The sequence below is a fragment of the Jaculus jaculus genome, chromosome 20 (assembly GCF_020740685.1).
Source record: "Jaculus jaculus isolate mJacJac1 chromosome 20, mJacJac1.mat.Y.cur, whole genome shotgun sequence".
In the NCBI taxonomy this organism is placed as follows: Eukaryota; Metazoa; Chordata; class Mammalia; order Rodentia; family Dipodidae; genus Jaculus; species Jaculus jaculus.
In genome coordinates, this window is record NC_059121.1 from 20,416,343 (window position 1) to 20,442,335 (window position 25,993).

The following is a 25,993-nucleotide window of genomic DNA, read 5'->3' on the forward strand; positions in this document are numbered from 1 at the left end:
CAGCTAATGTGAGATGAAAGCTTCCCTCCCCTGGGTGTCTGGATGATAATGTTGGGCCAAGTAATAACCCTCTTATCTAGGTCTGGTTTCCACTGAAACCAGCTACTCCATTTACATGCATCTCCATAACATGACTTCCTTGTTACATCTTGATGTTCCAACTTTAATTCTCCAAGAATGAGTCTCAGAATTTGCTCCACATCACCACCTTATCAGTTTTTTTAAATTTTTTTTTGTTTATTTATTTGAAAGCGACAGACAGAGAAAGAAAGAGGCAGATAGAGAGAATGGGCACTCCAGGGCCTCCAGCCACTGAAACAGACTCCAGATGTGTGCGCCCCCTTGTGCATCTGGCTTACGTGGGTCCTGGGGAACCGAGCCTCGAACCAGGGTCCTTAGGCTTCACAGGGAAGTGCTTAACCGCTAAGCCATCTCTCCAGCCCAGTCATTTTCTCGGTTCTCTCCTCACTGGACTGTGACTTGACCAAAGGACAGGGACTTTAACCGCTTTCTGTGAACCCCTAGCTGGGTTCCTTGAGTGAGCTTGTGCTTGGAGTTAGAGGAGGAATCTGATGTCTTTAGGAGATGCCAGAAGTACTTTTGTTTTCTGGGCACCACCCCAAGAGCCTTTCTCGAATGTATTCTTCACATAAGAACTGGAAAACGGTTCAAAACAAAGGCTTAAGGAATAGGGCATGCTATGAAAATCTCTGAAGAATTTGATGAGACAGAACTTATTAATTTTATTTAGTCCTATATTTTTCCAAACTTAGTTAATAATGAATGCTGCCTTCTGTTTCTACTCAGTGACGCATGGACTAGGCTTTGGTAAATAGGTCAGTCAGTTCTTTCATGATGCTCATACGTGAATGTGTGTGCACACACTCGTGTCCATAGAGGCCAAAAGATAACCTGGGTGTCATGCTCCATAAACCCATCCATCTACTTCAGGTAGAGTCTTCTATTGGCCTGAAGCTCACCAAGCTGGCCGGCTAGCCACAGGGATACCTTACCTTGGCCTCCATAGGCAGACTACAGACATGTGCCACCACAGCCAGCGTTTCACATGCCTGCTGGGGACCAAACTCCTTGAGTCTTCTTACTGGTGTAAGGCAAGCACTTTACCCACTGATCTCTCTCCCTAGCTCCTCAGTTATTTCTTAATTTCAACTTGGAAGTTTAAAAAAAAAATTAGCAATGCAAAAGGTTTTTATTCGTTTTTATTTTTCTTCTTCTGAAAGCTATTTTTTATTTGTAAAACTCTGCCATAAACTTCTAGCGTCACCTGCCATACTCACAGCCGGCTGTCTGTACCACCAGGAAACAGTGTCTGACCATGGGCAGACAAGGCCAGGGAGGTGCACGGTGGGGGGGGAATCTCAGCCTTGCCTCTAGCACTGATAACTTCTTGCTTCCGTTGCTCTGCGATCATCTCGCTTTCCAAGTCCAAGGTCTTCATGATGGGACGCATGGGGGGCACACAGTCAATAACAGTTGGGGCAGAAGCACCCAGCATTGATGACATCCATGTAGTGTACAAAGGTGCTTGCCTTCATCAAGATCCCACAGCATGGCTCCACCATCCTCGACCCCAGAAGCACAAAGGGATCCATCTGGAGACACAGTCGCAGTGTTCGGATAACGTGTGCGGCCAAGGTCTTCAGCTCAGTTATAGCCAAATTCCAAAACTCGACCAGCCGGTCCCAGCCACAGGAAACAATAACAGGGTTGCTGCTATCGGAGGCGAAGGGGAACCCAAGACCCCCATTCCAAATGACTCTCATTCTGGACAGTGTACGTGCAAAATGCTTAGGGTGATCCCAGAGCTTTGTGTTTTTGTCCCAGGGCCCAGAGACAATCTGCTGGTTGTCAGACAATCTGCTGGTTGTCAACACATCCTTGGTACGACCTTCAACTGTCTTGTGCTGGTGCCCCTGACAGCCAGAACTTGGTCACTCTCTAGACAGAATCTGTAAATTTGCTCTTCCCAGTTATGTCTTTGTTCTAACCTCAGTAGGCTACGGCACTCACAACCCAAGATGGTATGTGGAGATTACAAAAGGCTTTCGACTTTATTTTTATAATTATTCTTTTGAACTCTTTCTCAGGCATTTCCTCTAACTCTTTCTCACTGGAGGACATTTCTGATGCATTAATACTTTTAGGAGGATTTATATCGTCTTGCTTTTTAGTGTTTCTTGTGTTATAATGTATATATTTTTGCATCTTGGATTAAGTTAATGCTTGGATTTTCTAGCTAGCTGTGTATTCTTAGCTATATCAATTGATTTGATGTTATATATTTCCAGAGTAGGACCTTAAGGTATTAGGTGTGGCTCTTAAGACTCTCAGAGTATCTACAAATATGTTCTTAGAGGTTGAGTTTCCCTGCTATAGGAGTATTCAAGCAGGCTGAGTGGAATAAAATACAGGTAGATTCTAAAATTTAACTAAACACTGTACACATTCAATCAAAAACAGCCCCGAGTATGTATGCAAGAGTAGTTATTATAATGACCAGATCCTCTATCAACAAAGAGGTTTAGATTTCTGGTCTGTTGAGGGATCCAAGTCAGCTTGTGACCAAGTGAGACCCTTCCCTGGTGCAATCCCAGTTACCTTGGGTGATTTTGGTCTCAGTCAAGTTGCTGCCTGGGTCGTCGGGCTGCTGTTCTGATTTCTGGAGCTGGGCACTTGCTTTTCCTACGGGGCAAACCGAGCCGCTGCTGCTGCCTCTGCTGCTGCTGTAGCTGCCACTGCTGGAGCCACCACCGCTGCTGAAGCTGCTGCTGCTGTGTCCACTGCCGCTGCTCCCCCTGAAGCTGCTGCTGCGGGATCTGCCGCTGCTGCCGCTCCTGGGTCTGCTGCTGCTGCTGGGGCCGCTGGTACCGGTGCTGGAGCTGCTGAAGTTGCTGCCGAACTCTGCTCCTGCTTGGGTCCCGCTGTCAGCCCAAGTTGGCGTGGCCGGGTCCCGGGCCGCTGCTGTGTTCGCCGGAGCTGGGCTCAGGTGGTGGGGGAGGGGAGGGAGCCGCGGCTGCTCTGGTTGTCTCGCTGCTCCACGTGTTCTTCTACCTCGCGGTCTGCTCCTCCGCTGCTCACTGCCACTCTCCCCTCACGTTTCTGAGTTGCGGAGAGCGCGGTGTGAGGGAAGCGCCCGCACCTGGCTTTTCCTGCGGCTCGAGCCGAGTCTGGCGGCATTCTGCTGCGCCGCGGCCGCGGCGGTTGGCCGAGCTCCCGGAGCTGCTTTTCCTGCCTGTGCAGGCTCTGGATGCTCTATAACTTTTCTACTTCTCCGCTGCCGCCTCAATTTCCCATGCACCTCACTTTTTAGTAAAAGTGTGTATTTTGCTGAGTTTTTTTGGTCTTTTTCCCCCCTAGGCTGCTTTGGCGTGGTACCTACGCCGCCATCTTAACCGGAAGTTGGCTTTCGACTTTATGAATGGCCCTCATATCATATGCCAGAGAACCCATTTAGGTTTTTTTTTAATACAGTAGGAAACATAACATGACATCAACCCTCATCTATTAGTGCATATAACTTACACATAATGGGCTTCATTGTGACACTTTGTGCATGCATGTAACATGTTTGATCATGCTTGCCCCTGTATTGCACTTTTTAATCTTTCCCTCCCATTTCTCCTTCTATATCTCTAATAATCTCCTTTTCACTTTCATTTCTTGCCCCCCCACCCCGCCCACGATTTCACATATGAAAGAAAGAAAGTGTGAGATGCCAGGCTTTCTGAGTCTGGATTATTTTGTCTATTAGGTCCATCTAGCTCCTGAAAATGATGCAATTTCATGTTCTTTATAAGTAAATAACAGTCCAATGTGTGTGTGTATATGCCACACACTCTTCACCTCTTATGACCAACTGACTTTTTTTTTTCTTCTTTGGCTTTTCAAGGTAGGTCTCTCTCTGGTCCGTGCTGACCTAGAATTCACAATGTATTCTCAGGGTGGCCTCAAACTCATGGAGATCCTCCTACCTCTCCCTCCCAAGTGCTGGGATTAAAGGCGTGCACCACCATGCCTGGCCCAATTGACGTTTAGAAAAGTTTCAAGAATATACAGTGTGGAACACAGTCTCCTGAACAAACAGTGCTGGGAAAACTGTAGATCCATGTGCAGAAGAATGAAACTGAACCTTGTTTCTTTCACCACACACAAGAAAAAGAAAAAAAAAAAAAACACCAAAATGTATTAAGGATTTACATGTAAGACTTGAAACTACAGCCATCTAGAAGAAAATGTAATGGGCAATCTTCAAGGGATGCTCTCTTGGATATAATATAAAACCACAGGAAATAGGAACACTAAGTTTTTACTCAACTCATTTGGTGGGAAAAAAAGAAAAAGTCTAAATCAAGGCGATATCTGATATGAACTGATTCCAGACTTTAAAATGTAATCCTTATTCTAATTAGTGTGGAGTTGCATGTTTTCATGCCAGAATATTCTTATATTTTATTATAATGGTTCCCCAGAGAGAAGACGATCAAAATAATTCGGAACCAAATAGTGCATGAGCCTGCAAATACGCCGAGGAAAGGCTAGAGAACACTTCATCATGCATACAGAATGGTTCTGGACCAGAATCAGAACTCCAGTTCTCTGACTCACACTTGAAATCTTTCCTGTCATTTTGTATTTTTGGAGTTACTTAGCCAGAAAAAAAATAAATGTCCCTATCTGGTATTTATATGTATTGAGGATAACTTAAATGATATGAAGAGGGGCTGCAGAGATGACTTAGCAGTTAAGGTACCTGCCTCCAATACCAAAGGACCCAGGTCTGGTTCTCCAGGATCCACTTAAGCCAGATGTTACAAGGTGGTGCATGCATCTGGAGTTCATTGTCAGTGGCTAGAGGCCCCAGTGTACCCATTCTCTGTCCCCTCCCTGTCCCTCTTTATCTCTCCCTTGAATATATGTGTGTGTGTGTATATATATATATATATATATATATATATATATATATATATATATATATATATATATTGGTTTTTTGAGGTAGGGTCTCACTCTAGTTCAGGCTGACCTGGAATTCACTCTGTAGTCTCAGGGTGGCCTCGAACTCACAGCAATCCTCCCACAGCTGCCTCCCGAGTGCTGGATTAAAGGCATGCACGACCGACCATACCCGGCTCTAAATAAAAAAAATTTCAAAAAGAAATGATATGAGAAATTGGGTTGCTTTCTTGAGAGGTGAGGCCCAGTTATGAATATTTTTTGTATCAAGATATAAGAGAGAAATGCTGCAGCAGTTCAGCCTTGATCTTATGAATTTTTCAAAACAAATAGTGTAAAGATTAACTGCATTCTTTTCTGGTCTAACATTTTTTTTTTTTTTTCTGTTGTTGTTTTTCGAGGTAGGGTCTCACTCTAGCCCAAGCTGACCTGGAATTCACTATATAACCTCAGGGTGGCCTCAAACTCACAGCGATCCTCTTATCTCTGCCTACTGAGTTCTAGGATTACAGGCATGTGCCATCATACCTGGGCCTCAGATACCATTCTTAAGTAGAAAGCACATTATATTTCCTAAAACGTTATTTGCATCTTGCATTTACTCTCAGTGGACTCCTTACCTAGGTGCATTAAATTCTAGGAGATTTTTTTTTTCTACTTGATATATCCATTTACTTAGCCTGTGCTTTTCAAAAGTGTTGATCTAAAACTGTCTAATGAACTCGTTGAAAGTTTGTTTTCTCATTAATTTAAGAAAAAAAATAACTGCATCGGGAGCTAGAATATAAAACAGTCATTGGTCTCTGTCTAGATTGAAAATGGCTCCCAAATGGCAAATAGAACTTAGTTCATTCCTATTCTAGTGTGAAAAAGCCAAATTCATTGTGAATTTATTGAATATGAAAGACATATGAGAAGACTATGCCATGTGCTCAACTAAAACTGATTGTGGTTGAAGTGATGGTTGGCAACTTAATTGATTTCATGTAGAGATAGGAAGAAAAAAAAGCTAAAAGAAACTGCTGATCTTTTTCCTTTAATCTTAGGTTTTTGGCATAGTAAATTCATTTTTCAGCAAGGCTATTCTGCTTCAGCAAAAGAGAAACTTGCAGCAGGGGATTTACACCATCCTTCTAATATTCACAATTCTGGGTAGCCATTTCATATTTATTTATTAACTATTAAATTAGTAGAAAAGGAAAGTTGGTGGTATTGACTGATGCTAAACTGTAAAACTCGACTTCAACTTTTTCCTCCCTATTTTAAGTTAGATTCGTGACCAGATAAATACAATAGAATGATCAGTCGATTGACTTAGGTCACTCTGAACACAGACACGGAGAAAAATGTTAGTATCTGTAGCCAATGTTAAGGCTCAGGAAAAAAAAAGCAAGCCTCAATACACACTCTTGGAATAAAATTCACGCTTGGGCTGGAGAGATGGTTTAGGGGGTAAGCTCTTGCCTGTGAAGCCTGAGGACCCTGGTTCGAGGCTCGATTCCCCAGGACCCACGTTAGCCAGATGCATAAGGGGGCACACACATCTGGAGTTCATTTGCAGTGGCTGGAGGCCCTGGCGTGCCCATTCTGTTTCTCTCTCTCTCTCTCTCTCTCTCTCTCTCTCTGTCACACTCAAATAAATAAATAAAAATGAACAAAAAATTCATAGTTAAGTAGTCAATGCAGTTGGGAAAGTGTGGGATTCAAATTACAGGTAATTCCAAATTCCAGTCCTCATGGACAGCCCCCAGCTACCCCAGATGACAGTGTGACTCCAAAAGCAGATCCACCTGGTAGTTTGTAATACGCCGCATACTTATAATTTTGATGACAAACTTGTTTTAGTAGCATCAAACTTCCAAGCATACATTTTATGTGATGAAACTCAGGCACAACAGGCGGCTGTGGTTGTACCATGCCTAGGTAATTGTACATGAGGCTGGCTTCAAATACACCCATGATGATAAAAGTCTTGTAACGTGGTTTGGGGGTATGTTGTAACCTATGTGGACACCTGGTTGTCCGGTCTCCTTGATGACCCTGGTGGTGACACTGTTATCTTTTCACTGTTGTAATCTTCTGTTGAAATACCCAGAACCAGTTTCTGTGGAAATGGCAGAAGAACTATCTTGTAATGATTATGAGATGTTTCAACTGTCCTTGAAATCATGACTTGGGGACTTTGCCCTGTGTCTTATATTCTAGATGATGAGAGTTTTCTATGTATTGTCTTTTACTATTATCGACGATCCACTTGCCATCCTCCTCATCTACTGGCCAACAACAACTAATTATTTCCCTACAGCTATATTTCAATTAGAAAAGATTCAAAAAGTGTAGAAACATGGAAGTTCTGTATCTCAACAGAGTTTTGTTTTCTTTATGTCCAATGATGGGCATATTATTCCTTTAAAACTATGCACTTTATAAAAGCATGCAGAATGTTATGAAACTGTAATATATATATGTCCATTCTTGAAAATGTCATAGTAAAATCTGTAAGAAAACAAATAAGAAAAAATGAAATTTTAGAGTGAAAGCTGTTCTTAGACTAGGGCAGCGAACTATCCAGTACTTTGCATTAGTATTTATAATTATATATGTTATAACAAATAAATAATAAATAAAACACAGAAACAGATACACACAAATTTCTATTTCATGTGTTAAAAGTTAAAAGGTATAAGTCAGCATATAACTGGTATAGGCACATTACTTTTATTAAAAAAATTGTCTGGATAACTGAAGGTGATCTTATAATTATGAGCAAAAGTGTCTTTTAAAAATATTTTATTTATATGAGAGGGAGAAAAGACACACACATACAGAGAGAGAGAGAGAGAAAGAGAGAGAGAGAGAGAGAGAATGAATGAGCACACCAGAACCTCTAGCCACTGCAAACAATCTTCAGATGAATGCGCCACCTTGAGAATCTGGCTTATGTGAGTAGCAGGAAATTGAACCTGGGTCCTTTGTGCCCTGCAGGCAAGTGCTTTAACTGCTAAGCCATCTTTCCTGCCCCCCAAAATGTCTTTTTTATTACTCTACCCATAGAGAAAGAACGGGCATGCCAGGGCTGCCAGCCACTACAAACGAACTCCACATGCATGTGCCACGTTGTGAATCTGGCTTTACGTGGATACTGGGGAATCAAACCCAGGACATTAGGCTTCACAGGCAAATATCTTAACCACTGGACCATCTCTCCAGCCCTCAAAACCTTCTTTATGAAATATTGGTGTTCTTTCATGAATTTCACCAATGAATGAGCTGAGGGAAATGACTATTAATGGCTAAAAACGATATGTAGATATTCACTTCAAGCTACTGAACTTTTATTTCACTTTAATGATGGAAATATTTGTGCATTATATATATGTATATTCATATCAAGGCTTGAGAAAACATAGATTGGGGGACATAAAAAATAAATTCTAGAGCCAGGTGTGGTGGTGTGCGCCTTTAATTCCAGCACTAGGGAGGCAGAGGTAGGAGGATTGCTGTGAATTCGAGGCCACCCTAAGACTACATTGTGAATTCCAGGTCAGCCTAAACTAGAGTGAGACCCTACCTTGAAAACAACAACAACAACTCTAGACCAAGCCTACCTGGGTTTCATCATGTAATCTCAGTGTGGCCTTGAACTCAGGTGATCCTCCTACCTCTGCCTCCCAAGTGCTGGGATTAAAGGCGTGCGCCACCACACCCGACTTAGTCCAGCTTTTTTCATTATAATGATCAGTATCCATTTCTTAAAAAATAATTTCTTAATTCAGTAGATATGTGAGGTATAAAGCTAGGAACTGTGTTCATATGTTTGCTGGTAGGTCAAGAAATCAAAAACTCGTGAAAGATCATATATATATATGCCTTCATATACATTCAAGTACATGAAAAAAAAAACCTTTCCCTTAAGTATTCTTAACTGTTATATAAAATTCAATGGTCTCAGAGAAAATGCAGGCACATAAACAAAAGCTGAGATATATGATTTAAACAAAGAGAGAAATGAATGTGGGTGGTAGTTTCTTAAAAAAAAAAAAAACTCTTCTGGAAGGAGGGATATGCTTGAAAATATATTTAATACTATTGCACAGGACTGAAATATGCTCATAAATCTTGAGCTCAAATATAAAACCCCTCAGGGGTATAAGTCCATGAACCATGACCTAGGTAATTTAGACAGGCATCTAAATCGGGTTGACAGGCTCGACATCAGGAAACAGGATGATACATTCTCAACTGCACAGCTTCCGGAAACCTACAGGTAATCCTGAACAAGGAAGGCAACTGTCTAGCCGAACCGTTGGCTGGGATTGAGCCCAGGGGTGAAGGAGTTACAGATGTCACGGGCAGCTCTTCTTCACGAGCATTCTTCATAAAGACAAGTGGAAGGGAATGCAAGCCCAGGCAGGGGCTGCCTTCTCAGACTTTATTTCAATAGCGTTTTCAGACTTCTTACCACTGGATGAGGCCGTTTGACGACTTCCTGCCATTGATGTAAAACTGAAATGACATGAGCTATTTCTCCACCATTGAATTTTTTAGGCGTGAGGTCAAATTAACTCACATAGATACCTTGAAAAGTATCCAGATTTCCAACAGAGTTTTATGAGGGACATTTTAAATCTTTGTGTTATTCTGATATGTTCTAAAGGTTGTTGACTCACAACCTAGCTTATTATGAATAATAATAAAGTATAAAGTTAATAATAAATGAAAAATAATAAGGCACCAAATCAATAATGAATAAATTCTAAATAATAAAACATCAAATTAATAATAAATGATAAATTATGAAGCATCAAATTAACAATAAAGCTTCAACCTTTTCCCCTTGTCTATAGGGGTACTAGAAATACAAAATCAAATTAAATAAGGTTCTCAGGCTGGAGAGATGGCTTAGCAGTTAAGGTGCTTGCCTGCAAAGCCTAAGGTCCCAGGTTCGATTCCCTAGTACCCAAGTAAGCCAGATGCACAAGGTGGTGCATGCATCTGGAGTCCCTTTGCACTGGCTAGAGGTCATGGCATGCCAATTCTCTTTCTTTCTTTCTTTCTTTCTTCCTTCCTTCCTTCCTTCATTTCTTTCTTTCTTTCTTTCTTTCTTTCTTTCTTTCTTTCTTTCTTTCTTTCTTTCTCTTTCTTTCTTTCTATTACTGATTCATCATATCCAAAAGAAAACATGTCTTTCTAGGTTTTCAAGCTTCCATTTTTGTCTTCTGAGAAGGCGTTGCAATTTTCTGACAGCTGGATTTGCAGGTTGCTTGTTAAATTTGCTCTCAAGTGTTTTACCTTTTTTGTTGCTATTGTAAATTACACAGAGCAACAAGAGAACTTCTCCACCACACGATGATCAGAATGACTGTCATTCACCAGCCTTACATATCCTTATATGTTATTGCATTCTTTGCTGCCTAAATCACTATTACTGTTGAGCGAGTTTTATCATTCCCTGGAGGTTTTCATTCTCTCATGCTGGCTGCAATGAAAATTGGTGCTACTTTTATATATGAACTTGGTAATATCTAACAACAACTACTTACGTATTCCCTTAGGATAGAGAATCTCCACTTTGATGTAATTTGCTATGCAGTTACATTTGAAAATACTTGTGTACCAGGCCATCCCTTGTTACTATAAGGTGTTAAAAGTAATGTGCCTAAAACAGTGAGTTTATTTAAATAAACGGGGGTATCTATGAAGCAGAGTGATAACAAACTATGAAGAAGAATGAGTAAGGCTGGGTAAAGTGAGACAGAGTACAGAACTGTCCTTTTTGTTAGGAAAGAAGAGAAAATAAAGTATCTGATCATTTCTGCAAGAAAAACTAAAGGAGGACAAGTCAAGGACTACTAATGGATTATTTCCCTAGAGAAGCTAAGGACAGAGTAGAAACATGAGGAATGACAGAAGGTGTTTATTTCTGTGTAGACCTCTGATAGAGTTTTCCCTTTTGAGATTATGTTAATATTTTTCATACCTCCAAAAGAAAAATCAGTAAGGATGAGAGAAAACTCCCAAAAATGGAGTACAAATGAGGCAAAACAATGATATGTCAAATGAATAACCTAGCTGTGAATGAACTGAGAAGGTTCTAAACCATTTCATTGCTTTACACAGGACTTAGACGGCATGCCCACAAATTAAAATGCCAAAAAGAATTCTGGGCAAGCACTGAACTTTAGCTACTTGGTAGGGGGCTGAGGCATGGCTTAGCAATCTGACACAACTCTTGTCTGCAGCCGTACCCCTCTGAATGTGCCCAATCTCGTCCGAAGCAATTATTTCTTGTTTTCTCAGCTTACTAAGCCAGTACACTGTGAATAATGGCGGCCAGGTTTCTTGATGTTGGAAAAAGGAGTTACCAATATGGAAAGAGAGAAAGCCAGAATATAGATGATTGATAGATGGATAGATATGTAATTGATAGGTGAAAGGTAAGTAGATAGATAGAAATATATGAGTCTAGGGACTGGAGAGATGGCTTAGTGGTTAAGGCACTTTCCTGCAAAACCAAATGACCTTGGTTCAATTCCCCAGGACCCATGTTAGCCAGATGCACAAGGGGGTGCACATGTCTGGAGTTCATTTGCAGTGGCTAGAAGCCTTGGTGCACTCTCTCCCTCTCTGTCTCTCTCTCTCTCTCTCTCTCTCGGCCTCTTTCCCTCTCTCAAATAAATAAATAAAAATAAAAGATTTTAAAAAAGAAATATATGAGTCTAAAAATGATTACATCCCAATGGAAAATGTATATATCTTTAAGACAAAGGTCCAGTTCCAGGTCTGGGTCTGGGAGATTTTAAAATAAGGTGGAATCATGACCTCACAGTGGCTGACACTACCTATCCAAGACCTGCGTGATTAGAGGAGGAAAAATGATATCAGAACAGAAGAGAGACTAGTTGAAAAGAAGGGATTCAGTGGAGGGAGGAATTCAAGGGGAAAAGGGAGGGTAATGGGAGGGGATTATGGCCATGGTATATTGTCTATATGTACAGAGGTTGAAATGAAAGTTGTATTTTAAAAAGAATAAAAAGGATGGTTCTTAAATGAAAAAAAAATAAGGTGGAAGCATCTTTCGCACTAGGAAACACATAACTTCTATAAAAAGAAAATATGAAGCCAGGTGTGGTGACGCACACCTTTAATTGCAGCACTTGGGAGGCAGAGGTAGGAGGATCGCCATGAGTTCTAGGCCAGCCTGAGACTCCATAGTGAATTCCAGGTCAACCTGAGCTAGAGTGAGACCCTGCCTCAAAAAAAAAGAAAGAAAGAAAAAAGAAAATATGAAGACCTAGCAAAAGGATACATAAGCCAGGTGGAAAGGTTCCTTCTTGCTGAAACTATAGTAATTTGGGCATCAAAATAAATAATAACAAAGTATTAAAGCCCATTTATTAACACAATAATCTCTGCGTCAGCACTGCTCACAGTGAAAAATGAAAGAAGATAAAGATCTTCATTATATTTGAAAGGTGACTCAGGAATGTACAAAAACATTATAAAACGCTAGGTAACTATTTAATACTCATGACAGTATTTGATACAAGTAGGAGTGTCCAGTAGATGTCAAAACTAATAGATAATAGTTAAAGGAATCATAAGGCATTGACATAGAGTCAGAATATCTTCCTAGGAGACATTATCAATGACAAAATAAATAGTGGTGATTTTGGGGTAGAAAAACCTGTCAGCACCTAAAGTCATCAAAGGCAATCTTTCCAGTACTTCCAAAAATTCCTGTTGTATACATCTTGTGTGTTGTATTCACTTAAAAAAAATTTTTGATTTTTTTGATCAAGTACAAAACCTCTTTCCAATCATGGGGCAACACTAGCAAGCACAAATTTTAGAGAAAGTATACAAAATAATTACCCTATTTTTAAATATATTTTAATTATTTGGCAGAGAGAGATAGAGAGAGGATGGGTATGTCATGGCCTCCAGGCACTGTAAACGAGCTCCAGATGACTGTGCCACTTTGTGCATCTGGCTTTACATGGGTACTGGGGAATCGAACCTGGGTCCTTAGACTTTGCAGGCACGTGCTTTAACCTCTGAGGAATCTCTCTGGCCCTGCCATATTTAATTTTAGACAGCTAGTCTATTTCAGATACTCATAGGGTTAAGCAACCTATAATTCTAGATTTGCTGTTACTAGAAAGAACAGTGTTAGAAATTTTATCAAAACAAATCTGAATAATAGGCTAGAGCAAATATGCCTAGGCTACCAATGCAACATTAGATAGAGAGATGCAAGGGACATAGACTATAATGACTGCCATATCCCAGCAACACTTAAATCTCTTCCAAATCTATGACTCTACTTAAAAGCTATTTACGTATGCATGTTAGACTTCAGAATAGAATCAAAATTTCATTGCCCTGTGTGGCTCAGTATGAGAGTTTCCAGTTCACTGTAGTTTTTCAGAAGCACTTTTTGAATGTTAAGTCTTGTCTTTACTCTGTCTATCTCCTAACTGCATCTGATGAAAAGCTTGCCATATCGCCAACAGCCAGATGGCATCATAAAATCACCACCCTCTGTATGAAGGGCCAGCACAAGGAAATTTTGACACTGACAGAGAAAGCTATCAATATTGGCGGCAGGGAAACATTTCCACAGGACAGAACTATGGTGGCTGTAATATTAATAGGATTATGGCAGACCACGCTCTGGTACAAACACTGAAAAGCAGATATACAGTAGCTCTTAATTGACCATGTCTGTAAATTAGACATACAGATTCATTCATGGCAATGTCTGCAATGACTTCCAGAATCTTCTCTGAAACAATATATCCCACTACCTTTGAGACTAATATAACTTGGATCATAGAAGAAGAGTATATTTTTTAATTTTTTTAAATTTTATTTGCAAACAGAGAGAGAGAGAGGAGACAAAGGGAGAATGGGTGCGCTATGGCCTGTAGCCACTGAAAACAAACCCTAGACACATGCACCCCCTTGTGCATCTGGCTTACGTGGGTCCTGGAGAATCAAATCTGGGTCCTTGGGTTTCCCAGACAAGCACCTTAACCTCTAAGCTATGTCTCCAGCCCCTTTTTATTATCTTCTTTTTCAAATTTTTGAAGCAAATACATCATGTAAGATGTATGTGACAGCAATTTCTCCCACTAAACAAGCAAGATTATCTCTGACTAACTTCTGTGCTGTCTGCCAGATTTTTCCACCACAAAGTTGCTGCTGTTTTTTTGTTTTGTTTTGTTGTATGTTTATTTATTTATTTGAAAGTGACAGTCAGAGAAAGAGGCAGAGAGAGAGAGAGCGGGAGGGAAAGAATGAGCACGCCAGGGCCTCCAGCCACTACAAATGAACTCCAGACACGTGCGCCCCCTTGTGCGTCTGGCTAACATGGGTCCTGGGGAATCGAGCCTCAAACCGGGGTCCTTAGGCTTCACAGGCAAGCGCTTAACCACTAAGCCATCTCTCCAGCCCGAAAACATTTTTTAAAATCCCATTGAGGAATGTTCCTCCTTAATACTTACATGTCTAAGTTGCAAAATCAATATAGATGTCCATTAACACCTCTGCGGGATAAAGAAAATGTAGTGGATATATGCAATATAATTTTGTTTCAGCCATAGATCAGGAAATTGTGTCACTTGTAGGAAAAACAGATACAACTGGAGGTTATCTTATTAAATAAATTAAGTCAAACTGAGAAAGACAAGTATGACATATTTTCTCTCATTTGTGTATCCTAGATTTTACATAGATAGATGAAATCATGTATGGACATATGGCATGAAAATAAAAGAAAAACTGACTAGGGATATGGTATAATGGGAGAGGGAAAAGAAGAAAAGGAAGAAAGAGGATGGGAGGGAAGAACGTGGTCGAAGTGTGTTATATATTTGTATGAAAAAGCCCTTGTGAAACCCAGTACCGAATACAAGGGATGTATGCCAACTGAAAAAGTATTTAAGGATGTATAGAAATACATGTGGTATAATATGGAGCAAGCATCAGAAATTTATGCACAGAGGCACCGGCAAGATCTCCCTGCCTGGGGGTTCAATGCCTCAGTGCCCACATAAAAGCAGACCCACAAACTGGGGTATGTGCCTGGCATTTGTTTGCAGCGACAAGAGCCCCTTGTGTGCCCGTTTTCTCTTTCTTTCTCTCTCAAATGATTTATTTCATTTATTTCATAAACGTATGTATAATTCTCACTTAACCAACAATAATAAAAATGTACAATAGATGGAAAGCTGGAAATGAGAAAAAAACATATAAAAAGATGAAAGACAGAACAAAAGAAAGGAAAGAAGAGAGGAAGGGGGAGGGAGAACGGGAGGAAAGACGGGAACTTAAAAAGGGAGGGAGGCAGGGAGGGAGGAAGCTTCTTGTGGCTTACCATCATGTGAGCTAGATATGAAGTCGGAGCAGCTTTTCACTGCCCCACACATGGGCCAGATGACCCCTGCATACGACAGCTCAGCCTACAAAAGCGCAAAGTCAAATTGAGCCCTTGATAACACATTTACCAAGTCAGATCTCTGAATCAAGTTGTGTTTCTTGTTCATCATCTATAATCCTTCCCTAATCCTCAGCTTTCCATCGTAAGGCTTATTTCTCAGTGTCTTTTAGCCAAAATAACCTCACTCCCTCACCTGTCCATCAGCATTCCCACTGTTCTAATCTGTGATTCCTTTCTACCACCACATTCATTTCTAAGATCTATCACAAAAGCAATTTTCCCTAAAGTTCTTCCCAGGGCCCAGCTCACCCATCTCTCAGCCTCTGCAATCTCTGAGCAATCTTCATTCTGCCTCTAATCTTAATTATGTTATTTTAACTAAATAATTATTGTTACTTCATTTAATCCTCACAATCTCTCTCTTCTCTGGGGAAAAAAAGTAAATGAAGAAAGCAAAAGTTGAAAGTTTGGTCCAAACTAAATGATTCATGTTCGTTTCACAAGACAGAGCAAGTAATTACAGTTTGGGAAATATACGACTTTCAAATGCAGTATTCTTAAACTGGGCATGGTGGTGCATGCCTTTAATCCCAGCACTCAGGAGGCAGAGGTAGGAGGATCACTGTGACTTCAAGGCCAGCCTGGGACTACAAAGTGAGTTCGTGGTCAGCCTGGGCTAGAGTGACACTCTGCCTTAAAAAAAAAAAAAAAAAAAGCAGTATTCTCAATAAATAGAAAATGGATAGCACAACATAGCTAGGATTGTCTGGAGAGTTTTAATCTACTCCAGAAGTTCGCATGATAAATATGCCTCAGTAGACTACAACTAACTCATGCATCTATTTCCCAACATCATTTGACCCTTTATAAGAGGTCTTGTTTCATAAACAAAGCAACGAACTTGTGAAATAAGAAATTACGGAGGGTGTGCCTAAGTGATTTCACTATTGAGAAAAGCAAATGATGAGTCTGGCCTCTATGAAACCAAGGTTAAAGTTTCTCAGCATTTTTATTGCTCCTCTTCTCTGAGCCAATAAGAATGCAATCTCTCCCTAACATGCAGAGAGGTCATCTTTCTGATCTCAATAGCTTCACATCTTTTTTGTTTGGTTTGGTTTTTTGAGGTAGGGTCTCACTCTAGCCCAGGCTGACCTGGAATTCACTATGGAGTCTCAGGGTGGCCTCGAACTCACGGCGATCCTCCTACCTCTGCCTCCCAAGTGCTGGGATTAAAGGCGTGCGTCACCACGCCTGGCCTCACGTCATTTTCTACGACACAAGAGAGTGAATTATTAGGCTGAATAAGAATTGACTGGATTATGCATTGTGTAGGAGCAGCAGTCAGGTTTTGGGAGAAGAGGGTACCAACACATGATGTATTCATACAAAATATATTGTTAATAATTTTAAATAAATAAATAAACTGGAAAAAATCCTTGGCAACTGCAATGATATACAGTGCGTGGAGGATTCAGAGTCAATTCCACAGCCTCCTGGCAGAACTCAATGCTAATTAGCTCCAGAAAGGGGAAAGGCCGGGACCGGGCAGCATCACTTGGGCCTAGAAAGCCAAAATAATTTCTAAAATTATATAAGAAACATGCAAAATGAGGCCCCTCCTTCCTAATGCTACTGTGTCTCCAGCTTCAGCAACTGCCCCCAGAGCCAGGCTAGAGTACAATTTCCTTCCAAAGCCAGGCAAGGACACAGTTTTCCTGAAAACAAAGTCTTTGACCAGGACTCAGAAAATCCCAGGTCAAGGAAGGCTACGTGGAGAAAGGCGCCATTCTCTAGAACAATGGGGAGAGAAGATAGAGACAAAGGGCCAGGAAAGACAGATGGCAAAATGAAGCCTGTGTGACTAATGGTAGAAGGTAGCTACCTATCCTGGGGGAGGCATTTGTGGCTTCCTACGTCCATGAAGTGATTATGAAAATGCAAGTATTCAGGAAGTTGGAAATTACCAAAAGTCACACACACACACGTGCGCGTGTGCGCACACGTGCGCAAAAAAAGACACACAGAGAGATTAACCAAACTGAAGTGGAAGCCCTGAAAAGTCTCAATGTTTGGAGCCTGTAGGATAAATAGTAATCTCCTGAAAAGAGATATCTATGGAAAATAGTACACCACTCTGAAAGCCAGCGTAACATTGGAAGGACTGAAGCGGCCTATGTTCATATAAACGTATTAAAGTAACTTATTCTTTTTTTTTAATTTTTTTGTTTTATTTATTTGAGAATGACAGTCAGAGAAAGAGGCAGAGAGAGAATGGGTGCACCAGGGCCTCCAGCCACTGCAAATGAACTCCAGACACGTGTGCCCTTTTGTGCATCTGGCTTATGTGGGTCCCGGGGAATTGAGCCTCGAACTGGGGTCCTTAGGCTTCACAGACAAGGGCCTAACCACTAAGCCATTTCTGCAGCTCAACTCATTAGTTCTTGAACCAATCTTTCTGCCCATTGTTTCTCTGCTGTCTTCTCTTAGAGTTAGTAATTCCTAAGTAAGCACTTGCCTGTGTTCTTCTCGGATTTGATTTGACTTTAACAAATTCAATGTGTACTAAATAATTAACCAGAAACAGATTTTTAATACATATGTATACATATTAATTTATGTATTTGAGAGAGAGACAGGTAGACAGAGAAAGAGAATGGGCGCATCGGGGCCTCTAGCCTCTGCAAAGGAACTCCAGACCCCTTGTGTATCTGGGTTACATGGGTCCTGAGGAATTGAACCTGGGTCTTTTAACTTTGCGGGCAAGTACATCAACAGCTATGCCATCTCTCCAGCCCAGAGACAGATTTTAAAGTCTTTTGTGCACACAATTCATGTTCAGAGACATTCTTCTAGATTTATAAGCTCAATATAAGAGTTGTTCAACCATATCTTGAGGAAAATATTTCCTAAATCATTTTAGTCAAAGAAATTAAGACCACACACAGAGGAACATTCTTCACCATTTTTTTTTAATAAGTCTAGATCTACTTCAAACCTTATTCAAAAACTGCCAAAAAAACAAGGCTAAACCACAAAACTCTGTAAAATTACAAGCCAAAACCATAGTCATAAATAACAGACCACCATCAGATATCTTAAGTGTGCCATAGAGCTCAGTGACAGGAACCACTGATAAAGGACACATTTGCTCTTATCTCAATTCCCAAGAAATCTTTGGACAGGATAAGTTGGAAGTTTTTATTTCTTACCCCAAGAAGAATAAGAACCAGCAACAAAAAATTATGTCAGGAAAGGCTTAAGGATTCTTTCAAAGCTTTTGAGTAATCTCTAAGTGTAGACTTTTTTCATTTTACAGAATCACATTTCACTTTTACTGTACTGCTAGAAACATGGGAAATTTTTGCAAGAAACACAACCATGCAAACAAATGTAGCTACCTAGAATATTACAAGTCTATGCAATAATTCTTGATGCATACTCACATGCCTCAAATACAGAACATTTTTTCAGCAAAAATAATTATAACAATCTTATTTCAGCCCAGATTCCATAGATTCTCTAAATCTCCTAGAAATTTTGTGGAAATTATTCTTTATTTTATTTTATTTGAAAGAGAGAAAAGGGCAGAGAGAGGGGATGGGAACACCATGATCTCCAGCCACTGCAAACAAATTCTAGATGTATACATCTGCATCACCTTGTACATCTGGCTTATGTGGGTCCTGGTGAATTGAATCTGAGTCCTTTGGCTTTGTAGGCAAGTGCCCTAACTAAGCACTAAACCATCTCTCCAGCCCAGAAGTTATTCTTTTTAAAACAAAATTTGACAAGAAAGGGGCAAAATGTGGCAAAAAGATAAGTTTTTCAAAGTTACTGGATAAATCTCTGTCAAAAATATATCTAGGATGGGGCTAGAAAGATGAGTAAGCAGTTAAGTTGCTTGCCTGTGAAACCTAAGGACCCATGTTCAACTCCCGAGATCCCACATAAACCAGATGCACAAGGTGACGCATGCACAAGGTCGCACATGTGCACACGGTGGTTCACTCATCTGGGGTTTGATTACATGGGCTGGAAGCCTCTGGTTCACCAGTTTGCTCCCTGCCCTTGCTTTCTATCAAAACAAAAAGTCCAGTTTGCTGTATGTTCATTAAACATGTAGATATAGATGAGATAGAGATAGATAGATTAGAGAGAGAGAGAGGTAGGATGGATACTCTTCATTCTCAGAGCTCTAGTTGACCAGTAGAATTTGAATGAACAGAGTTCCAAATGGAATTCAAATTCCAATGATAAAAATATTTAAAAACTTGGTAAAAGAGTGCAAATAGTTGGCAGTGAATTCACTTCATAGGTTTTGATAAGTCTGAAACTATGACTGAAAGCTGAACATAAACTCAGGATGGCAGGGAACAAAATACTTTTTAAAAGGTAGTCTCCCACTCTCTGCACAGCCAGGAGATCGCGGCTGCGCACTCACATGTGTATTTTTAACATTCTGATGCATAAATCATAGGCCATGCTGCTAGGAAGACTGTCTGACATAGCAGAGAGTTGAATAAGCATTGAATGTCCTTTTTGTCTAATACAGAGCTTCTACATATCACAAAATATCAGCGTAAATTAGTAGCACTTGAAGCCAAGGGTAAAATTTAAAAATCTGCCAACTACGAAATGGAAAACAAACTTCCTTTATCCAGAGGGTTCTGCTACCTGCCTGTGCCCGTGTTGGCAGGGCACCCTTCCAGGATCCAACCATCTCAGTGTTTGTTTGGGACAGCTGATTAATTTTTGTGCCACTGAGATAAAGGCTCATCCAACCCACAACCTTAATACTATTGAACAGACACGTCACCACGGATTTGAGTAGATGAATTTAGAATAAGACTGAAAGAGCAATGGCTGGGGAAAGCACCCTTCGAACCACGTTCATTAGAAGTACAATGAAAAGTTGGGGCCGTAACATAATTCTAGCCTTTTGGTGTTTCTGCTAGAGCAGAGCTGGAACCTACGAGCCAGTGAGCATCTGAGGGGCTTAGCTGTCATACGTGTGCATCAGGAAAGCTCACTGGGCCCGGCATGGTGGCGCACGCCTTTAATCCCAGCACTCAGGAGGCAGAGGTAGGAGGATCGCTGTGAGTTCAACGCCACCCTGAGACTAGAGTGAATTCCAGGTCAGCCTGGGCTAGAGTGAGACCCTACCTTGAAAAGAAAGAAAGAAAGAAAGAAAGAAAGAAAGAAAGAAAGAAAGAAGGAAGGAAGGAAGGAAGGAAGGAAGGAAGGAAGGAAGGAAGGAAGGAAGGAAGGAAGGAAGGAAGGAAGGAAGGAAGGAAGGAAGGAAGGAAAGCAAGCAAGCAAGCAAGCAAGCAAGCAAGCAAGCAAGCTCGCTCACTGGAAAGTAGGTGAAGCTGAAAATTCTAGAATAATGAGGGTCCATGACACCAAAAAATAAAGGAAGAATCATAGTTGAACTATCTAAAGTTACTACTTACCAATATTTACCAAATCATCCTATATTATCCCCAAGTTTTCTCATCTCCTCTAGTTCTTCTACGGTTACCATGTTTGTTTGTATTTTTGTGTTTTCTTAAATAACTTTCCTTTAAGCTATTACAAAACACATCTTTCCATTCATTCCTCCATCCTGCATATTGTGGCAAGATTACTTTTATCCAAAACTGCATCGCCCATGCCATTTTCCTTCTCAGAATGGATACTGCATCTCTACTATCCATAATAGCTTATTTATTGTTTTGTAGAGAATAGGGGGCCACAGAGAGAGAGAATGGGCATGCCAGGACCTCAAAGTCAATGCAAGCGAACTCCAGACGCATGTGCTACCTTGTGCATCTGGCTTACATGGGTACTGAGGAATTGAACCTGGGTCCTTAGGCTTTGCAGGCAAGTGCCTTAAACCACTAAGTTTACCCAATAATCAATCTATGTAAAGAAATAAAAGCTAAGGGAGATTCATCTTCGTCATCTATGCTGCAAATGTGCTTGGTCTGGTTTCTCCAAGGTGTGTCTTTGATACATGAGTGGCAAGCTGTTTTCCACTGATCTTACCTCAAGTGCATTTTTCCCACATTCTGTTTTATCATTCCAAGCTATACATTTTTTTCTCTTTATCCTCAGTATTCACATACAAAACTCTCCCCTAAGTTTGCCACCTTTCACCTTCTGTTCTGGTTTGTTTTCTTCCAAATTCAATGCAGTTTCGTCTTTCCTATTCATTTCTTCCATTGTCACAGGTGATCTAGAATCTTCCATCCATTTCTCCTTCTCAGATTCTTTCATTAATTCACTGGGCTCTGCCTTTAACCAGCAGCAATTCCCTGCAACTGTTCTTTTCTGTGAAGGTGCCTTGTCTTCTAAAGAATAATCTACAAAATAGAGTGTAAGCACCCAAGGCACTCAAAATCTGCAGAAACATGGGGATAATTAGAATTTCCATTCACCTATTTTGTTCTACAGGAATATTAATAGAAGCAGGCTTTGATATACAATGGAAAGATACATATGAATGGAAAGTGTATATGCATGTGTATATACTCACATATAGATACACAGCAAATATGAAAATGTTATATGTAGCTCACATGCACTTGCCCATTTCTACTACACAAGATAATTATAATTTGTGTATCTCTTATAATGGTTTATCCTGGTTGTATAGAACATAAGGTGACCCTCACTAAAATGATAAGCTCTTCGAAAATATTCCTGCTAAGAAACCACAGGTTGATCAAAGTTGATAAAACAGGGACTCAAGAAAATGACAAGCAGTACATGTCTACCTTGAATCCCAGATCCTTGTCCACCACATTAGAAACACCAACCTAGCCACATGTGGTTGTGCACACCTTTAGTCCCAGCAAAGGTAGGAAGGTCACCATGCTTTCAAAGCCAGCCTGAGACTGTAGAGAGAGTTGCAGGTCAGCCTGGGCTACAGCAAGACCCCACCTCAAAAAAACCAAAATATAAAATAAAATACAAACCTAACAAGATCCAACAAGAAGCTCAATTAAATCACTAGAAAGAGAGAGAGAGAGAGAGAGAGAGAGAGATTATTGAAGGACCCAGGGTTTGATTCTCCAGGTCCCATGCAAACCAGATGCACAAGGTGCCACATGTGTCTGGAGTTCATTTGCAGAGGCTGGAGGTCCTGGTGTGCCCATTCCCTCTCTCTCTCTCTTTCTCGCCCTCTGTCTGTCTCAAATAAGTAAATAAAATGTTTTTTAAAAATAAGGTGGAAGGGCTGGAGAGATGGCTTAGCAGTTAATTTGCTTGCCTGCAAAGCCAAAGGACCCAGGTTCAATTCCCTAGGACCCACGTAAGCCAGATGCACAAGGTGGTACATGCGTCTGGAGTTCATTTGCAGCAGCTGAAGGCACTGGTGCACCTTTTCTCTCTCTTTATCTCTATCTCTCTCCTCCTCTTTCTCTGTCTCTCAAATAAAAACAAAAATAATTAAAGTGGAGAATGACTGAGCAAGACACACATCAACCACCGGCTTCCACATACAGGCTCTCACTTGTGCACACACACCTGTACCCACATGCCCTCACATATATGAACATGCGTGTAGACATAGGCACACACACACACACACACACACACACACACCACATGCACAGGAAAAAAAGTGCAGAGGTGTCAAAACTGGGGAGGCTCATCTCACTAACAGTGAGCTAGTTGAAGCCCGTAATGAAAACAAATCTATTGAAACAAAATACCTATAAATGCCGGAATTTAGAATCTGTGATGATACTAACCTATCAGAAGTAAGAAAATGCCATTGACCACCACTGGACACTATTAAGTGGGCAAAACTATGTTTTGGAAATTTGTAAATCAAGATTATCAGGGGCTGGAGAGATGACTTAGCGGTTAAGCGCTTGCCTGTGAAGCCTAAGGACCCCGGTTCGAGGCTCGGTTCCCCAGGTCCCACGTTAGCCAGATGCACAAGGGGGCGCACGCGTCTGGAGTTCGTTTGCAGAGGCTGGAAGCCCTGGTGCGCCCATTCTCTCTATATATATATCTGTCTTTCTCTCTGTGTCTGTCACTCTCAAATAAATAAATAATTAAAAAAAAAAAAAGATTATCAGGCACATAGCCTATGTTTCTTGTGCAAACTCTCTTTCTGAGTGATTTGCTGCTATCTCACCATGCAGCCTAGGGTGGCCTCTCCTATTCACCAATCTCCTGCCTCAGTCACCCAAGAGCTGGGTTTACAGATATGTGTCACCAAGCCTACTGACAAGATTCTTTTTTTTCCACTTTTTATTTATTACTAACACCTTCCATAATTATAGACAATAAGCCATGATAATTCTCTCCCCTCCCTCTCTTTCCCCTTCACAACTCCACTGTCCATCATATCCCCTCCCCCTCTCAATCAGTCTCTCTTTTATTTTGATGTCATGATCTTTTCCTCCTCTTATGAAGGTCTTGTGTAGGTAGTGTCAGGCACTGTGAGGTCATGGATATCCAGGCCATTTTGTGTCTGGAGGGAGCACGTTGTAAGGAGTCCTTCCCTTCCTTTGGCTCTTACATTCTTTCTGCCACCTCTTCCACACTAGACCCTGAGCCTTGGAAGGTGTGATAGAGATATTGCACTGCTGAGCACTCCTCTGTCACATCTTCTCAGCACCATGGTGCCTTCCGAGTCATCCCAAGGTCAACACCATCTGAAAAGAGAAGTTTCTCTAACCACAAGTGAGAGTAGCATTAATATATGGGCATTAACATTAAGAAAAGTGCTTACTGGGCAGTTTGGTGAGAATAGTATATACATTTAGCCAGATAGCAGCAGCCATCGCACAACTAGGGTTCATGACTTCAGCTATCATAGGTTTTCAGTATCAGGCATGTATTTCCTCCCATGGGATGGGTCTCCAGTCTAATTAGAGAGCAGTTGGATTCCCCCATAACAGACATGCCACTAGTGCACCCATTGGCTCCTTGGGCCTGGCTGTCCACACTTACGGCTTGCAGTGTCCACTGTTGTTTTTTTCCACTGGTGACCTCTCTCTCCCCCATGAAGCTGCATGCAGCATAACTTTTTTCCAGCTTTCTCTTAGCTGGTCTACATGGAGGAGGTCTTCAGCTCAGCTCCAGTAAGATTTCTTAGTGACTTTGTGGCCCAAGCATGTGGTGTTTTCAAGTAAAATATTTTTCTTTACATGTCGACTGACATCATTGCTTTCTGACTTCTTCCTCATACCCCCGCATTGTCTTGCTCTGAGATGTACTGGCTGCCTCTTTTTTTTTTTTAATTGTTTTTATTTATTTATTTGAGAGTGACAGACAGAGAGAGAAAGAGGCAGAGAGAGAGAGAGAGAATGGGTGTGCCAGGGCCTCCAGCCACTGCAAACGAACTCCAGACGCGTGCGCCCCCTTGTGCATCTGGCTAACGTGGGACCTGGGGAACCGAGCCTCGAACCAGGGTCCTTAGGCTTCACAGGCAAGCACTTAACCGCTAAGCCATATCTCCAGCCCTGGCTGCCTCTTTCTATGTTACCTGAAAGCAGGTGCCTCTCTGTCTTCTGTCCCACTTCTCCTCGTTATTCATTCTCCTAATTGTATTATTACTTTGTATCTTACCCCTTATCATTTTGTCCTAGAATCAAAATCCTACCACAACAACACAGCAAGAGCAGTATTCCAGTATAGACCTCCACTACCCCAAACCCTGATGCGCATAAGAACACAGCCTCTCATAGGCAATCTGAAACTTGGACTTAAAGCCATCTCAGAGCCCACTTCATCCCAATCAGATCCTACAAGTTTTTAAAAATGCCTTTTATGACTTTTATACCTTTCTTGCCTTCCCTCCTGGGTTCTCACTGCCACAAACTAAATCCATGGTCTCACTGTCTCCTCCCGGAGCACTGTAGCACTGCTGAAACAGCTGATAATAACCTCTTGGCCTTCCTTCCTTCCTGAGTCATTCCCTGCTGGCCCAGCACCATTGATATTCATCATCCCTACATCCCTTTTATCAGGTCACATTCCCGGCCAAAACGTTCAAGGTTCCCTATTTCTTGACATGCCACATCTACTCTCTGTCTGACTTTCAAGTGCTAAATATGGCCTTACCTTGCACCCGGGGCATTTTCCTTTGAACTTGTTCCCACCTTTGGGCCTTTTCTCCTCTTAACTCTTTTTTCACTTTCAGTATCAAATCCTTACTCATCATTAAAAGCCAAAGTTCAGGGCTGGAGGGATGGCTTGGCGGTTAAGGCATTTGCCTGCAAAGCCAAAGGACCCAGGTTCGATTCCCAGGGAGCCACGTTAGCCAGATGCACAAGGGGGCGCACATGTCTGGAGTTTGTTTGCAGTGGCTGGATGCCCTGGCACACCCATTCTTTCTCTTTCTCTCTCTTCCTCCCTCTCTCCCTCTTTATCTGTCAAATAAATAAATAAGTAAAATACTTTTAAAAAGCCCAAGTTCAGGCCTGGGGAGGTGGTTCATCAGTTAAAGACATGAGCTTGTCAACCCTGGTGACCTGGGTTCAGTTCTCTAGCACCCACGTAAAGTTGGAAAGACATCTGTTTGTAGCATCTAGAGACTCTGGTGTGCCATACACACACAGACACACACACACACAC

The 25,993-nt window shown here is 41.3% G+C and overlaps 1 pseudogene; it reads right to left on the reverse strand.

Moving 5' to 3' along the window:
• Window positions 1–1,210: 1,210 nt before the first annotated feature.
• On the reverse strand, window positions 1,211–25,577 carry LOC101610933 (annotated as a pseudogene).
• Window positions 25,578–25,993: the final 416 nt, after the last annotated feature.